The sequence below is a fragment of the Lemur catta genome, chromosome 10 (genome assembly GCF_020740605.2).
Source record: "Lemur catta isolate mLemCat1 chromosome 10, mLemCat1.pri, whole genome shotgun sequence".
NCBI lineage: Eukaryota > Metazoa > Chordata > Mammalia > Primates > Lemuridae > Lemur > Lemur catta.
This window is the reverse complement of record NC_059137.1, coordinates 19,099,337-19,119,100: the sequence shown is the minus strand read 5'-3', so window position 1 is coordinate 19,119,100 and position 19,764 is coordinate 19,099,337.

Genomic DNA, 19,764 nt, shown 5'->3' with positions numbered 1-19,764 from the left:
TATTTTCCTAAAGAAAAAATGTACAGTGAAATATATACCCAGAAAAAAAGTCTGTAAGTTCAATCCATTAATTGTGGTTATTTCTGGTGTGGAATTATGGGTGATGGACTTTTAGTTTCTAGTTTGATACTTTGGTACTCCTTGAATGTCTTAAAATAAGCACAAATTACTTTTCATATTAAGAAGCAATCAATAAATACATTTTCATTTTGGAAAAATAAATGGAAAGCTTGAAATGAAGTTCAAAATTTCAACGTGGACCGACCAAGAGCAGGTTGAAGATGGCTATCACTTGCCAACTTTGGGATGCTGAGCTTCTAATTTAAGTTTAATAGATCATATTCCAGGCCCCCAACAAGGTGTTTTCTGACTTTGTGTTAATTCTGGAATGGTAATTACTCCCACAACCTGGCAACCCACTCTCTGGGGATTTTTCTGGACAGAGCATGGTTTTTCAATACAAAAGCAAGAGTGAGGAGGTTGGAACTTCAGGAGACTAAGCTTAGAAGTAACCTTTTGTGGTTTGGCTATTTTAACCCTCCCCCTTCCATCCCACACATTGCACACAAGTTTGTCTAACCAGGAAACCCGACCCAGGAAAATCAGGCCTCAGGTGGAAAGTGAGAGGTGGCATTTGGCTGGGAGGAAGGATGTTATTGTTGGTGAATCACATCCGGTAGGAGCTTAAGGGGCAGCTTGGGCACCTCCCTGGTCTTGATTTTTGTCACTGATGGGACATAAAGTTCACCCTGAAGTCAAGGATGAGAATCCACAGGCCGTTTTGGGGAAAATGACTATGCAGAGAAAGAAGTGGATTCTTTAATTATGCCATGGCTTTCAGTGAATGGGAAAAGGACCATGGAGAATTGGTTCAGGTATGAGTTTGTTTCAGAGAGACTCTGCTGAGGGTTGTGGAAGTCAGACACACCAGGTACTTGTTTTAGGTCTGCATGAATTAGCTCTGGAATTGTGGGCAAATCATTTAATCTCCTTGAACTTCTGTTTCCTCTGTGAAGTAGGGAGGTTGGCCCTGGTGATTTTCAGGGTGTACGCTGTAAGAGCAAAGGTAACTCCGTGACAGGCGAGGCTTCCTGGAGTAGGCCTAAGTTTCGGTTTCCCTGGAGCGGGCCCTCCCCTTCCCCGAAATGACCCCGATGACCACCGGAGGATCCTGAGACTTGGAGCCGACCAATCAGGAGTTAACGTGACCATGGAACTGACCAATGAGGAGCCGACACAGTCAGCCAGTCTTGAAGGAACAAATGAACTGAGGGAGGGAGGGGAGATGGTGTGCCCAGCATCTGTAACCTACTGAAAAGTATAAAAGCTTAATTTTTCCCCAGGGCGGGGTCCTAGTTCGTGGAGAGGCCACTGCGTTGGTGCTCTGGGACTTGGACCCTGGCTCGAGCTAACCAATAAACTCCTTTGCCTTTTGCAGCCTTGATGACTCTGCCTCTCTGTTCCTGGGGCCGAGGGAAACCGGTTCTAACACATTAGTGCAGAGGCAACAGCTTAATTGGGCGTCATCTCCCCGCTGTTCCACTTGCCAGCCCTGTGTCCTAGAGAGAGTCCTCCTGCCTAGCAAGGTAGGCCAAGTATGGAACCTGCTTCACTCCAGGTGCAGGTCCTCACACCATGCCCTTTGCAACAACATGAATGTGATTGTGTCCTACCCACCACGCTGCTATCTTAATGTCAACAATAATCATGCACGTTTTTGTATGCAGACTACCCAAATTGTGGCTAGTCGTGGTCATGGTATGTGGACCTACCTGAGTATGCACAACACTGTAAAGGTCATTCTTATTCATAAGCTAATTGAGGCACAGAAATGTTAATGAACTTGCCCAAGGTCACACAACTAGTGAGTATAGCAGCTGGGATTTGGACCCAGGTTGTGTATTTCCAACCACCATGCTACACTGCCTTCTCTTGAGTAAAATGCCTCAGGAGCACTTCATTCTTTTTTAATGTAAATCAAAAATCAAGGGAATTTAGCATGAGAAAACACCTTTCAGCTGCCTTGACAATTGTACTCTAGGCCTTTCTGAGAAGTGCTCATACCCCAGCCACTTCTGAATCATCCTAGCTCGATGTTTGCACTTAAGAAGCACCTGCTTGAGTCACAGCACGCATTGGATGTGCAGTTATGAAAATGTGGGAGTTTTCAAAATATGCTAAATCATCTCCCTAAGTAACGTAGACAGAGGAAATGAACAGGTCATGCTGATTAATATTTGAACATAAACAATTACAATGAAAACCTGCAGAGAATGTGGGCTGAAAGAATTCCTTTGTCCCACACAATGTGTTTCTAAGTCGTGGGGATTTGCCTTTCTCCTTATTTCCTGTGTACCCTTCTCTTGGTTTCCCTCCTGCTTCACCAAAGACCTAGACTAACCCTCATCACAACAGCTCCTTGATTGGTTTTCTCCCTCACTTACACGAGCTAATTTGGTTGCTGTTGATTCCTTGGTTTTTCTATTTACTTGCCCCAGAACCATCCACAATTCCCCTTTCTCTACTGGTATTTGAGCTTGGCATTCAAGGTCTTCGAGATCTGTTACCAGCTCACAGTCTATATGTAATGCCCACCTATTTTTCTCCTTTATCTGTCCTTTGACCCAGCAAAATTTGACCATCCCATGTTCATTGAACATGTTCTCTATCCTTTATGCTTTTACATATACTATTATTCCTTTTTCCTGGGATGTCCCTCTCTTCCTCTTACATTCTCAATTTCCACTTTTTTTCTTCAAATCCTACACCTAGTGTTATCTTTTAGACGCCCCCTTACACTAGCTCCTTCACTGATTCCATCTCCCAATCCTCTGAACCCAGTCTACTTGGCTGGTTCCTCTGTTATGTCTTTCCATTTTGTCCAGGCTCCAAAATGGAAAGTTTGGGCAGGTAAGTGCCTTAACACTTCATCTAGCTGCAGCTCTTGTACCCACCCAAGACATGAACAGACCATGCTGAATATGTAGGTGAACTACATATAGGACCCAGAAATTTTGATGTTACTATTCCTACATCAGGAATATCTATTCAGCATTCGTTCAACATATATTTATTGAGTACCAAGAGCTGTGCTAGAACTTGGGGATTTCAATCAGAGCAAACGTTCAGGGACTTACAATGGCCCACAAAGCCCTGTGTAATCTAGATCCTCATTCTGCTTGGACCTATCCAGCCACACTGTCCTACTTAGTGCTCCTCAAACATGCATGGCATGCTCCCACCTCTGTGTTTCGTACTGGTCCCTCCTGCCCATAATGATCTTTCTCCAGTACCAACTTGCCACATCTTTCACTTACTTTAAATTTTTGCTTAAATTCCCCTTCTACCATGAGACCTTCTCTGACTGCACAGGTCAAATTGCAACCGTCCCCCATCCTGACACTTCCTATCCTCTGTTTGATTTACATTCCTCCATAATGACTATTGTCTTCTGACTTACTCTATATTTTGTCTATTTATTTATTATCTGATTCCACCACTAGGACATTAGCTAGAAAAATACCTTATACCTAATAGGAGGCCTATCAATATTTGTTGAACAAATGAATGAACACAAAGTTGAACAAGACATGCTCAGTCATCACCCTCTTGTTTTTCGTAGACCACGGAGAGGGCATGGTTGACTTGACGCTCAATAGGAGAAATGTTCTAATAGGGAAATAGAGGCAGCCAACTCAGACAAGGATGCCAGGGAAAATAAACAAGTTACTGTCTGCCCTAAAAGAGGCGTAGTTTTCTAGATGAGCAAATGGATAAATTGATACATAAATAGCAAACGATATGAAAATGACCTCGTTGGAGGATAAAATAAACTCTTTTTTGTGTGTGTCTTATACTTCCCACTTGTCTATAAACTCTTTGGTTCACAGCTAATACATCATTTTGTCCCTACACTTTCTCATCCCCCAGTTACAATATTTGGAGGCAGGGAACACACAAGAAGATGGTTGATGGATGAATGGATGAATCTTGAAACAATATGCAAGGATGTGATCCCTTTCTCCCTTAAGCATTATAAATGCCAGTGGTGATTTGGCTGTGAGAAGACTGTATTTTCCTGTTTATCCATTTGGCTGGCACAGTAAGGAGGGATTTCACAGTCATTCACTCGCTGATATATGGTGTGATAAAAGCAGGCGTCTGCCTGTGAGGAGCAGTTCTCCATAAAGCTATTCTGAGAAAAACAGGTCCAGTAAGCTGAGCTCACACCCATTCCTGGAGCTGTCTTCAAATTTGTTACTGGAAGTAGTATTAGGAGGGGAGTTGACACAGCCTTATCCTGGTCAATTTCATCAATGGTGATTTGGCAGGCATGAGATCACCTAAGCCATGGAAGTCATGTCACCCTCGTCTACCTACCGGAAGGCTCGATGTGGGCTGCTGAATTCTGAGGGGACACTGCCTCCCTGAAGATGACATCCTTGTTTTCAGAGTAATATATGGGAAATCTGGGGCCCGGAGAAAGGGAGTGACTTGCTTAAAGTCACACAGCTGCCTCAAGGTGGAGCCTAGATTAGAACCCGCATTTGAATTCTCAGAATCCAGGATTTTGCTTTACTAGCCTGTCTCTAGTTGCAAACGATTCAAAATAGTTTTGTGCCCAAAGAGAAGCAAACTCAAGACACACACTTGGTGATATTTTATGCAGTTGTCCTACTTTAGCATGAAACATGGCTTCTTCCTAAAAAGTTTCCAGTTACATGATGCTTGGGGTGAGTTTCCCCAGAAAGATACAAAGATGATGGTGATCTGGCCAGGTGTTGTGGCTCATTCCTGTAATCCTAGCACTTTGGGAGGCCAAGGAGGGAGGATCTCTTGAGGTCAGGAGTTTGAGACCAGCCTGAGCAAGAGACTGGATCTCTACTAAAAATTAAAAAAATAATAACTGGGCAACTAAAAATATAAAAATAATTAGCCAGGCATGGTGGTGCATGCCTGTAGTCCCAACTACTCAGGAGGCTGAGGAAGGAGGATCACTTGAGCCCAGGAGTTTGAGGTTGCTGTGAGGTAGGCTGACACCATAGCACTCTACCCTAGAAGCCAGAGCAAGACTCTGTCTCAAAAACAAAAAACAAAAGATGGTGGTGATCTTAGTAGAGTTACCAGAAAGGCCATTGTTCTCTCCCTTCACACACACACACACATACACACACACACATACACACACTGCCTAATAATACTGTCTTAAATCACACAGGAGACAGAAATCAGGCCACTGCAAAGGGAGCTCAGAATCATAGAATATCATACTTACAAAGCATAAAGGTCAAAGACATTTAGTCTGACTCGCCATCTGATGCATATTGGTAGTATTGCACATTTCCGATGACAGAACTTAACACCCACTTGAAGTTTGTGATTATGATACTGATGTTACTAACAAAGCTATTTCTTCATATTTAGTTGAAAGTAGTCTCTAGCAAGAAGCCAGAACACAAGTAATAAAAGTCCAGAAAACAAAATCCAAGAGAAGATTTAGTGGCAGTATGATATATGAATCAATTTGCCTTTTCCTCTATTCAACATATAATACCTGTCTCAAGTGCTGGGGATGCAGAGCTGGGTAAGACATGGCCTCTGCTCCTATCTGCCAAGGTGGTTTGGAAAGAACTAGTAGCCAAAGTAAATAAAGGCGTTTGACTCATACATTCATAGTGTCCATAAGGACTGGAGAATTGTGAAGAGGGCGGGAACCATGATTCAGGGCAAGAGAGATGCCAAAGGGTCATGCCTGGGTCTCCAGAGGCCCAGTCTGGATGCCTCGTTTTAAACTCCCAAAAAGAATCTTTGGGATTGTTTGGCTAGCCAAGGTCAAGAACTAGAGTAACATTCCCCCAAATTGAGGATTATGCTTGATTTATTCCTGTCTTCCCAAAGCCTAGCTAGACTTGACACTTAGATGATACTTAGCACATGTATCCTGTATTGTTGAGTGTGGTAATTGAGTAATTACACAAAGCAGCAGAGAATGAAGGACCTAAATATGTGGTTTAGACTCCAAGTGCCAATCAACTACAGACTCATGAAATTAGTGTAGGATAGAATATCAGGAGAGATGTCTTGGGAGGGGTAGGGTTTGTGCTAGACTTTGATTAATGATAATCCTTCTCATCTGTTTGGTAATTTATAAGGCATTTCTGTATCCACAATATCAACCTAGTTCACAACAAACTGTGAGGTTGGCAGGGATTATTTATTAGCCCCACAGTAATAGGAGCAAGTGACCCTTGAAAGAATTCACCCATAGATACTGCTCATTACAGTATGGCTTGTGCTTTATGTCAGTATTTTGCCAGTATTGGATTCTTAAGGTATTTGAAATGTGAGGAAAAACTGTTTGGTGAATTGCTTGCCAGGAGGGTCACAATAATTCCACCATCCTTGTATGGCCACCCTTTTCACCATGTCTTTGCCACTCTTCCCATTAATAAATGGAGTTTATCCCTTGATTTCAGGCTTGGACAAATTGTGAGTTGCTTTGGCCATTAAGACATTAGCAAGAATGATAATAGCAGAGGCTTGAAAAGTACTTATGCATCACAGCATACACTCTCATCTCTGTTGGAATCCTGACGCAATGTGTAGGAGCTCAAGCCCACCTGGTAGAGAGGCATCTCCATTAATAGCTTGCCAACTGCCAGGTCTGATGGTGACACCAACCAAGACCACCCAGCTCTCATCAAATTGCCAGTTAACTACAGTCATAACAAGTGAACCCAAATGAAACCATCAAAAGAAACCCCCAACAAAAATTACTGGCTCTTAGAATCGTGAACAAATGAAATGGTGTCCTTAACCTCTAAGTTTTAGAGTAGTTTTTAGAAAGTGACAGATAACTGATGCAGTGGATATTAGTAAAACACTAAACAATTAAACAATAAACCCATCTTGGATTCCTTGTGTCATTAATGCCTGTGGAAGGAGATTAAAATGTATCTAAATCATTTCTTTTGCAAATAGGAGGAAAGGTATACAGTTTTCTTATGAAACTAAGCCGTCTACAACTATTAGCCCTCACTTTTCATGGCCAGATAAAGAAGGTGAATTAATCTGGAAAAGGATCCCCATCTCTGCTGTTAGGAAGCCCTCATAGCAAGTTACTTATGCAAAACTGTTGTTCCTGACATCCATGGAGACGCCACCGCTCTCCAAGAACAAATGACTGCAGAATGGGGTGGGAGGGCAGCATCTAGGATTGATTGGGTCAAAACCATCTTTCATTAAATCCACATCTGTTATAGCAGAGCGACCATAAATAAGTCTGGCCTTAAGACGTAACCTACACCTGGCCAAAGAGAGCTAAGAAAGGTCAAAGGGGCTTTAAAGGGAATAACCACATAATTCACAGTGCTCACTAGGACACTTCGGAGAACAAAAGGAGTGCTAAAGCTATTTAAATAATTAGAACATTTTTAAAATACGTATTTATTGCCGATGAATTGGTTTTAGGACTCTGGTGAACCTGTAAAAGTATTCTTTACATAAGTTATTTTCAGAAATTAAATTATTTTTTAAAAAATAGCTTAAGTTTACCCATGGAAATTTTTAAAAATTCCATATATTATTTGAACAAAAGAAATGATAATTTTTATCAGTAGATATTTAGCTAGTATGATACCTTTAGTCATATACAAAATCATCATATGACATAGTCATATTTATAACTAATTTAGTATCACTGATTTTTTTGAAGAATATTTTTGCTTTCATTAAGGTATTTTTAGCTTTAATAGTTTCACTAAATTTCTTACAATCTTTCTCAAGGTTCTGTATTATGGTCAAGAAATTTAAAATTGTTGACACCCTCAATTGACTTTTCTTAGTAGACTTTAATATTGAGAAAATGCACTCTACAGATGCCAAGATACCTGGGAAGCTCAGAGCAACTTATGCCAAATTGGGGAAATTATCAGCTCTATTTTTCTCACATTAAAATGTGTAAATTTTTCAGCCCAAATATTTTTTACGGGTATTTTTTCCCCTCAGTTTAGCCAGATGGCTTTTTCAACAAATATTTTTATAAGACAAAAACTTATCACATAAGTATCTCTATTCATGATGCTAAATTTAGGTGCCACAAAATCATACATCTTCTCAATTTCATTCCAATCCAGCACAGAATATAAAGTTATACTATTAACAATAGGAGCTTCTTCAAAAATCGTTGCTACAAGTCTAGATGTTGCAAAATGACATTCAACTACACCTTCTGCCACCGCCCACGTTCAAGTATCATAATCTAGTGGCCTTCCTTCTCAAAATAACCTTTAAAAATCTTTTGATGTGGATTCAGGAATACAGTCTTTAATTTTTATTTTATTAAAGATGCATTTTCATTTTTTGATTTTCTTGATACTGGGAGGCTTTATGACAAAATTAAAAACCATTGCCAAACAATTAAATCAAAGCAAAAAATGATTAAAAAAAAAAAAAAACCTTTGTAGCAAGGGCATTTCAGACCACTCGCTAAGCAAGCACTACCCAGTCTTTATTTCCTACCCAACTGCATGCACACCTCACCTCTTTATTTCTCACTGAACTGCCTGCCCATTTCCTCCATTTCCCAGGCTGTGGCAGGGGCTATGGCATTATTGTGTGGTTCACGAAGTGGCCAGCAGGGGCAGAGTTATAGAATTATTTTTCCAATGTCTCAGGAAATAGGAAAGCTTAGGCTTTTCCTAGCCAGTCCCGTCTATGTGCTGACTCTGAAAGGGAGATGTTGGTTATTTTAAGTGTAGAAAAGGTCTGAAAATAAAAATGGACTACAGATGATTGTCATTCAGATTTAACTTTAAGTTAAAGAAAGACTTCAGTGTATGGTGTGTCTCACTCTACCACATAAGACCATAGTAAAGTCTGGAATACAATGTAGAAGTCTTCCACATCATCCCAGCTAATTTAAATGCAACTAGTAATAATAATACCTGACTAACACTGAAAAATCTTAGACAAATGATAAATTGGATGGTATTAGAGGACAATAGGACAATGGGTCCCAGGAAAATTGAAGTATACGGTCACCTAACTTGTTGATTCCTTTCCACCAGCCATATTCAAATAAATGGTATTTGACTTAAAAATATTGGATGAAAATATTTTTATTTGATCAGCCATGAATCAATAAGAATAAAACTTTAAATTAGTACACATACTGCGAACTACAGAATTTTTACATTCAAAAGCAAAATCAGACCACCTGTTATGCACATTCTACATATGTGAAAAATGTGTTCAGAAGAGAAGAGGGATTTTCCTCTTCTCTGTACAACCATACTGCAAAGACAGGCTGAAATACAGACCATGTGTCACTCCTCCCAGTGTTTTTTGGTTGTTGTTGCTTATTATTTTATTAGGTTTGTCTGTTGTTTTAAGATGTTTTAAATCCTTCAACAGGTGCTCCGTAGTCTTAAAGTCAATATTTAAAATCCTCAGCTTGTTACTCAAGGCTACCATGATGCAGTCCCCATCTATTACTCTAGCTTTACTTTCCTCAGGCCTCTCCTTTATGTTCTTTCTTCCAGCCAGGTATGATTATCTTCATTTCTTGCAACATGTTCCATCCTATATGACTTTGTGTATGTCATTTCCTCTGCCTCAAGCATCCTTTAGCCCATGCCTTCTATTCATGTCACAAGTACTTATCGAGTGTCTATGGTACTTCAGACTCTGTGATGGACATCCTAATTCACTTCTGCAACCCCAGTGTCTAGTACGTGGCCTGAGGCATACAGGTGTGGTATGTTTTTAATGAGCACATAAATAAATGAATGAAGGAGGCACTTTTGTTAATTTGAAGAATGTGCGGGAACTACAGTGGGGTGAGGCATGTCCTTCCTGGTAAAAGGGATCACATGTGCAAATAGCACAGAGTCAGACTCAGATTTCTTCGTTTTTCCCCTCTTATTCGTCTGCATTCTGTATTTTGGTTTATCACAGGAGAGGAGGACAGAAACAAGAGTAAGAAAGTAGTCCTGACCTCACATCATTTAATTATTCTTATATTACAGTTGACTGCATAAGATATAATACTTCAAAAAAGAATTAAAAAGCAGATAATGGCATGGTTACAAATGGCAGAATTAGTGGTAGAAATCTGACCCATCTTTAAGGACAAGTTTAAATGCCACCTGCTCCAAGAAGCTTTCATTCATATGCAAACTCACTCCAAAAGGTTGTGATCTCACCTTCCTTTTTTCCCTCCATAACATTTTATATCCACCTTTCTTTTAGCATTGATTTAAGCATTTATTTACTTTTATCTAGTATTTATAGTGATCTATGGCTTCTTGTTCTGTCCTTTTCTCTTTTAGCATACTATGAGCTATCTGAGGATGAGCCACCAGGACTCATTCATTTTTGCAACACCTGGCAACATGTCCTCAATGTTCAGTAATTTGATTGGAAAATTTAATCTATTATTTGGATGCATTTTAACTTAAGCATTTCACTCAATTGCTTGCAAAATGTAGAACTATCATTTCTTATACATGGGTAATGCTTTTCAGCCCCTTTTTCATTGGCCTTCAGCCACATTATTCTCTATTTGATTCCTCAGGCACACAAAACTCTTTGTCACGTAGTATCCTTCACACAAATTGGGTCTTCTGATCAAAATACCTGTCTTTTCCCCTGGTGTGTGCACTTGCACACACACACACATCTTCTGCATGGCTGGCTCTTCCTCAGCCTTCAAGCCTTAATTTAAATGTCAACTGCTCAGAGAGGCCTTCCTGGGTCATTCTATACAGGCTCCCCATTTCCCAGCATCATGATATTCCAAACCATTCAGTGCATTTTTCATTTTGCAACCATATAATTATTTGTTTGCCTACTTGTAGATCCTCTGTCTCCACAACTACATCATATAGCACATAGGCCATTTTATTAACCGCTGTATACCTGGTGCTTAGCATAGTATTTGACTTATAGTTGCTGCTCAACATATGCTTGTAGAATATATGAGCCTCAAAGTGCTTTCACAAAACTTGCTACCTCTCCCAAGCCTTCCTACATTCTGTAAGTAGGAGAGAAGAGATGGAACCATTGGTATTTTACACAGAAGGATGCTGCACCATAAAGGAATTATTAACATCCTGCCATAAATCTGCAAAGAAGCTGTTCTTATCTCCAGACTTGTAGCCCATTCTCTACAACTCCCGACCAGGTCTCCTGCTCTGTCTCCAGTTTGCTTCCAGTTTGGAAACAAAGTTAACAAGCACCTTTAGCATGACTTTGACCAAGGACTTCTCAGGAGACACTTTGAGGGATCTCAAATGCCCGCTTGGGCAAGCAGCCTTCAATCAGAAGCAGGCATGTGTTGCGGGTTATGAAAGGGGAAACCTTCTCTGTGTCGCAGCTGAAAGCACCACTCTGGATATTTAAAGCAAGCCCTCTCTTAAAAAATTAATGACCTGAAAGGGGAGAGAAGAAGCTGCCTATGTAATGTGGAAAGAGGAGCTGAAGGACCACAGCCCTGGTCTCTCTCCCGATGATGTCATCATCAGTCTTGATAATAAATTTGTAACAAAGTGGCTGAAAGAAATGGGACGTGATTCCAGTACAAGTCAAAGAAGCTGGTAGCAGTTGAAACCAAAAGGGGGAATTTCTTTTTTTTTGTAAATCAGGAAGACATATAGTTTTTTATCCCCTGGATAATCAGATTACCCAGAGATAGAGGAGAAACCACAGTCATTTCTGACTCTGGGAGCATGGAAGTTCCCAGTCCATCAGAACAGGCAGATTGGCAAATGGGCCCCTTGCTGTGATGTGTCTGCTGAGTCTGTCCTGCTAGTTTGAAAGAGGAGAAATGGGAGAAAGCTTGATTTATTTTCTCTAGAAGTCAGCCACTCGCTCAACATGTATTACTGTCTGGCAGTTCTCATAGATCTTTATAATTGTAAATGTTTGGCAAGGAAAAGAAGGAATGACTGCATGAATGCATATGGTGGAACGAATGAGTGGGATGATGTAATTAATCGTGAGCACATATTATCACCTCTTTCAGGCTGACTCCAATATTCTCTGGTGATTCCCCAGCCCCAGTGCTAGACTGGGTACATATGCTTATGATTTGGTCACCTTAACTCAGCACTACCAAAGGGTATGATGGCGAAGGCCACTCCTCTCTGTTACCATCTTTATCCAAGCTGCTGTCACCTCTCCCCTGGCCTACTACAGCAACCTTGTAATGGTTTTCCCACCACCATACTTGCTCACTTCCAATATATTTTTCATAGCCAGTTTGGTGTTTGAAAATATGAGTTGATTTTTGTTAGTTCCTTGCCTAAACAAACAGTTGCTCATTGCTTCATGGATAGAGGCCAAGATCCTTTCGTGGATGGCCTGCAAAGCCTGTGTGTTCTGCTATCCATCCACCACTCTCATCTCTCCATAAAGACACATGGCTTCCTTCCCCGATCACTGGATTCAGCTACATTGTCTTTCCATTTTCCTGAACATGCCATGACCCTATCTCTGAGCCTTCACATTTACAGTCCCTTCAATCCAGAATGTCTACCTCCTTGCTCAAAACTGATTCATTCTAACTCAGACCTTCATGCTTTAGGACTCCACTTTAGAGTTGCTGCCTCAATGAAGTCTTCTCTTAACCCACTCCCTCAGTTCAAATCAATGAATACTCACCTGAACACACACACACAGACACACACCCACACACCCCACACAAAATATCTTTTCTTGTAATAACCCAACAACCCCCTCCCACTTGATAGACCATTTTCCATCTATAACCATATGTTACTTTCTGTAACTAATGATTTAATTGATTGTAAGTTGGGGGCAGAGGAGTCATGTTCATTTTATGTACATTGCTTATTACCAGAGACTAGGGAACAGGACGTGGTCAGCAAATTTTTGTTAAGTGAGTAAAACAAACTTTCCATCCACTTTTATGACCCTGGGAAGGCAAAGATGTGAGTCCAATTCTGGGGAGCCACAGCACATCACAGACCACACCCCAAAACCAAAATGATGATGGCAATGCTAGTCACCTGCCACTTACAGAGCCCCTACTAGATAGGAGGCACTGAGATAAGTATTTTCTATTTATTTCTCATTTAACTCCCCCCCAAAGTGCTGAACAAACTGAGTGTTACAGAGACGAAGTGCCTATTGGAGGTCATATAGCTAGAAAATGCTGGAACGTGGCTTTAAAACCAGGCTTGCCCAACTTTATAATCTGTTTCTTTTACAGTTCAGCACAGGGTAAAATGTACTTCTACTCTTTGGAAGTAATTTTCCTGCAGCCTGGGAGTAAATCAGCAACTCAAGCGACATATTCTGTGGATGTATGGCAGAGACGCGATCCTTGCAGACAAAGGAGAGAGAACTAGGAAGGAGAAGGGTCTCACGGGAGAAAGAGGGCACTATGTGAGGGTGTGCAGGCAAGGAGGAAAAGTGGATCTCACCGATGTTATCCTGATAGGAGAAATTGAGTTATGATGGTGTGTTAGTATTTAGAAATATTAGAACATGGGGTGTAGGTTGCAAGAAATAGATCGATATCTGTCTTTTGAGGATCTTGCCAAATGACTGGTGGAGAAAAGTTTAACTGAAGTCAAACATCTGGTGGAGATTTTCCCACATTTGCAGTCTTTTCCCTACCCACCCCAAGCCCCAACCCCAGTAAAGTTCTTCCTAGAGAAATGTCTAAAATTGGTGAGAAATCAAATATTTTTAAAATCAAACAATAGCCTTCCATTTTAAGCTGTTTTTATACTTCTAAAACATCTTAATGAGAATTTTATGAATTTGTTTTCTTTATTTTTTAAATTGAAAAAAAATTCTACATAAAATATTCAATGAAGATGTGTGAATGAATGAAGTTTACCACTGCATTCTTTTGAGAGACAGGATTTGCTTAGCAAATAAATAACTTTTATATCACTGGAAAGAATGTTTAAACACTGTAAGAGAACAAATCACTCTCAAGCACTTTACATACCAACCACTGATAAACTTATTACAAATCACTCTTTTTATTGACTAAGATATGTCCCTAGAGACACCTACTTGGCAACTATAGTTTGAGTTAACATATCTTCTTTAAAAGATAATCTACATTTATTTTTAAACTTTGTGTAATTCAAAGCATTATGGATTTATACCAATAGACCTGTATAAATCAAAATTAGGAAGGCTTCAGAGTGTTTATATAACGTCTTCCATTTGGAAGTCTAACATGGGCGACTGAATCTGAAGGCTCTTTTCATGCTTTTTCTCCCTCTCTTTTTTTCGAATGCATCACTCTGCTCACTGTAACTGAATGCCTGGACCCACAAGGGAACATGTTCAGAGCAGAAACAAAAAGAACAAAAAACTAAGATACACATTCAGCCTTACAGTTTACTATTTCAGGTTCCAAAAAACTGGCCATCATTTTAGACAGTTTTACCAGCATATAGTGGTTAGCAAGGGTATAGTGGTACTCTGCACATACCACTGTGTAGGCATGAGAGAGATAATATAAAGAAATTTTAAGAGCTTATTCTTGTCAGGGAAACAAGATATTGAGACGGATACCTATACAGACCAGTGGGGATTTTTACTGCAGGAACAGTTGGAAATGTCTGGAGACATTCTTTGGTTGCCACAACTTGGAAGGGGTGTTTCTGGCATCTAACAGTCAGAGGCTGGGACCAGGACAGTGCCTCACAACACAGAAGCATCCAACCGAAATTGTCAGCTGTGCCTAGGATGAGAAACTCTGATATAGATATTGATATAAATTCACTAATATATGAGATCCTCATGAGTAGGGCCCTACGATCTTCACCTCTGAACCATTGCACCTAGTAAGTTGCTTTGTATATTTATGCATTTGTTATATGTTTGGTTGTTGCACGAATGAATGAGCAAATGGATGAGGAGAACTGAGACCTAAAAGGATCACTAACCAGTATTTTATTTGTCATCAAAAACCTAATTAGGAGTATCAGAGATTTTATCATATACAAGTTAATCTTCCAATCATTAATACTACTGTTACTTCCATGAGAACTTCCTCCACTGTGAGATGGGGGAAGCACTTTTTATCATACAGTGTCCACATATAAAGAAACTCCAGGCCAGGCGTGGTGGCTCACGCCTGTAATCCTAGCACTCTGGGAGGCTGAGGCAGGCAGATCGTTTGAGCTCAGGAGTTTGAGACCAGCCTGAGCAAGAGTGAGACCCCATGTCTACTAAAAATAGAAAGAAATTAGCTGGACAACTAAAAATATATAGAAAAAATTAGCCAGGCATAGTGGCACATGCCTGTAGTCCCAGCTACTCAGGAGGCTGAGGCAGAAGGATCGCTTGAGCCCAGGAGTTTGAGGTTGCTGTGAGTAAGGCTGATGCCACGGCACTCTGGCCCGGGTAACAGAGTGAGACTCTGTCCGCCCCCGCCAAAAAAAAGAAGAAAAAAAAAAAAGAAACTCCAGATACAACACAGTTCTCTCTATTTCCAATAAGAAAATTAAAACAACTTTAACCAAATTGAAAAAATTAATTTTAGTGATATAAATAGTTAAATATCTACTTAGTTTATTCATTTAGTTACATATTTAAAATTATATATTTTATAAAATAATACATTTGGAAATATGCTTTATTCCCACTCCTTTATTACATAAATAAATTTTATTTAGATCTTTACACATATTTACAATACTGCTTCATCATCAATAGATCACCTTTCTAAATTTATTTTATCTAAGCTGAGATAACAGAAATTTGTTTTTAACTATATATAGTGTTGTTTACTGGGAATTTTTCCCTTAATCCAAAACACACTCATACATGTATAATTATGAAAAGATTATTTTCCTTCGTATGGATTATTCAAGATGTTTACAATGGCAACACTTAATGTATTACTTTTTAAAATGCTTTTTTTCTTGGTAAGTTGCCCGGGCTAGACTTAAACTCCTAGACTCAAATAATCCTCCAGTAACAGCCTCTTGAGTAGCTGGGACTACAGGAGCGCATGACCACACCTGGCTAAAGTGCTATTTAAAGCGCTCATTTATTATAAATCTTGCCATTGTAAGGACATCTTCCCTGTCACTCCATTCCTCCTGCACCTGCTTTTCCCCATGGCACACCAGGAATAGGGCCGTTACTATTAATAAATATGTATTACATTAAATTGCCTTTAAAAAAAACTTGCTTTTATTAGATAATTTCTGTAAGTATCCAGTCCTAGAACTGATTGAGGTTTTAGGATAATGTGCTTTCCCTAAACACAATTTTTTATTCAAAATAAAGTCATTGTGGGTTGTCAAATGAAAGGCCACTCCTTTATAAAGCACAATTTTAAGGAGGAAGGCCTAACCTGGTATTGATAAAAGTACAGTGCATTTCATTGTTGAATCCTAACAGCCTGTTTGTTCACATGGTAACATTATGAAGTTCAATGATCATACGAAGACCAGGGTCATATAGACAGAGGGAGCTCCAGCACAACCCACAGCCAGGTCTCCCAGGCGGCAAAGGCCAAACCCTGTAGGTTTCATGAATAGGGACCAACTGGAAAGGCACTGCAGGAGCAAGGTGAAAGTATAGCCAAAAAAGTGGTTAAAATCCCCATGATATTTCCTCTCTCAAGTTCAACCTCCTTTGCACCAATGTCTAAAGCACTTGCTGAAACAAAAGTATTTTGCTTATTTTTTTTTTTTTGCATTACACTTGATTCATTTAACAACCCTTAGAAGTTAAGAAGAACATCTAAAAAAAATTAGAATAATATCTGTATACTTAATGCTCCCAATTTCCCAAATCAATGCTAGGAAAATATACTGAATGTTTTCATTTTATTTTATTTATTTATTTATTTTTTTTATTTAATTTTTTTTTTTTTTTAATATATTTTTTTTTATTTCAGCTCATCATGGGGGTACATAAGTTCAGATCATATACATTGTCCCTGTCCCGCCCATCCCCCCGAGTCAGAGTCCCAAGCGCGTCCGCTCCCACTCTCCAGACAGTGCGCCTGGCACTCGCCATGTATTCATACCTCGATCCCCTCCCCCCCCACCTCCCCGGGTCTTTTTCATTTTAAAACTAAACACCCCAAAATAAATTAAAAAGTTTAAAACAAATTCAAGAGACTAAGATGTTACTCTCATCAAAAGCCTTTGAATAATTATTTTTTCCAATGATAACTCTATTCAATGTAACCTTCCTAAATGTAATTTGAATTCTATTTTTCCTCATCATTAAAATTCCTACACTGCCACGCCACTGTGAGGGTTAGAGGAGATAAAGTATTGGAAGCTCGGTGCACTTGGCTTGGTTCACAGAAAGCATTCAATTACCGTTAGCTTTTGTGCCTTTGTTCTATTCTTTTCTGTCCCCTTCAACATTCAGAACAATACTGATATCTGAGGCAGAGGAGCAAGAAAGGAGGCTGAAGATATTGTAACGGGTCCAAATAGGAAAAAAAAAAAAAAAAAACTCAACATGATTATGCTTTGTGACCTGTAAAGTTCCCATGAATGTTTATGTTTATCTAAAAGGGATCTTAGAGGCTATCTGATCCAAAAGCCACACTTTCCAGGCTTAGAGATTGGAGATGACTTTCCTAAGGTCATCAGCTGTTAAGTTGTAAAGCTCAGAAAGTTTATTTCAAAGAGGTCAGGTGACATCATAACTTTCTTGATAATTCACTTTCAGAGGGTCTAAAAAGTGACCAAAATTTGGATTCCAAATTAGGTTCTGGAATTCAGTTACACATCTTGGCCATCTTAGAAAACCTCCACTTTGCCCATTGGATTCTGGTTCCCAATTCCAATCCCATGCTGCTTAAACCTGGCCATAGTTAACCAGCAGAAGGCAACCCACCTTCCCTTCTAAATTCCGCTACAGATTGGCAAGAGTTTTGAATTTTGATGAATGCAGACCTGTTTGAGGCAGTAGTAATAAAAGACTAAACAGAACCATTGAGTTGCTGGCCATGCTTTCAAAGGATTTATCATGCCTTAAACACCATGAAATAAATGTTGCCATATTCCAGGATAATTAAGAGAACAAAGTTGCTAAAAGAGGTCTGATAGATTATCTTTCCAACACAGTGGTGGTGTAGATGGGACAACAGAGGTCCAAACAAGAGATTCTAGGTTGCCCAAGGCTGTACATTGAATCATGATGGAGCAAGAACTAGAATTCCTATCTCCAGGGTCTCTAGTAACTAAATAAGCATGAATATATATATATATATATGCATACATATATAACAATTCCCTAAACAAGCCCTCTTAGGGCACTCATAATTTCAATCTTTCATGTTCCTAGCACAAAGCCTGTTGTATAGCTATGACCCGAATAGGAAGAAAGTGACATCACTGCTAGGACATCTGCCCCTAGTGGGTGGCATCTAAGACTTTAACCAAGGACACTTCCATCTCCTTGGACATGCTGGTTCAGCTACTTGCTTGGCTGCCATCAGCCTGACTCACAGCTTCAGTAATGGCAAGATGTGCACAGTAAGGAATGAAACAAACTCATGCCCAAGCTGGGTCAGGTTGCCAAAATCATCCCTAAACCCCTTTAGCTAATTGGAAATTGCTGGAGGGGACCTCCATTCTGCAGCTGAGCAACAAAAATGCCTCCAATGAAGACTTAACCTCCTGGAGGTGAGCTGAGATCATTTCTGGCAATGTAATACTCCCTGTTTATTTTTAGACCAATAAAATAGAACTCATTGATTGACTACCAGGCACACACAAATCATTGGAAGCTACAGCTCTGAAAAGATGTCTTCCAAATAAATGTTCATTAATTTGTCCCTGCCTATATTATTAAGAAAAAAGGTTGATTAGGATGTACACTGGGCTCTGCTTTATTATTTTGTTCAACAAATATTTATTGAACTAAGTTCACTATGCCAAGGACTATGTTAGATACTAGAAAATATAAGTTAAGAACATTTTATTCAGTCCCTTCTGTGTGTCTATGACAATGTACCTTTCAAAATGCAGCTGACCATTTTTCTATGGTTCTCCGAAGAGGGGATGATCACTGTGAGAGTACACACTAGGGTTACCTAACCATTCCAGGAGGTAGAGAAGTAACATTTAGGATGAAACCTGACGAAGGGGTTAGATGAAGAGTGAGGAGAGTAATGTCTCAGCCAGAGGGAAAAGATGTAAAAGCTACCCAAAGGTGAGAGATGACCTGGCAGACTTGGGGAACTGAAAGGAATTTTTATGCCTGAGGTAGTGACGTGAGACTTGGAAAACAAGTGGGGCCTAAATTAAAAAGAGCCTTGAATGACACAGTAGAAAATTTTGACTTAATCCTAAAGACAAATAAAGACAAAGAATGGTTAGGAGCAAGAGTGGTGTATAGTCTTTCCTATTCATTATCTAAAGGTCAGGTAGACTGCAGAAGGAAGAATGAATTAAAATTCTAAAGGCAAGGAGACAACTTAGGAGCTGCTGCAGTAATCCGGAGAGAAATGATGTTGAGCAGGACCGCCTAAGACAGGGACATAGAGAGAGACAAGTGACACTTTCTGAGTTCCTCCAGAACCACTCTGGCAGGAAGAAATAAAAGATTTCAAAGGAAAGGATAATGACCAAAGGGAAAAGAGACTGCAAAAGCCCCCTGGAGGAGAAACACCAGTTTGCATGTCACAAAGGAAGAGAACCAAGGGAATTGTAAAAACATTCTAAATGAAAGAAATGTTTTGGGAAAGTTCTTAAATGCCAGGCCTAGGAACTTAAAGAATAACTTATAGGTGGT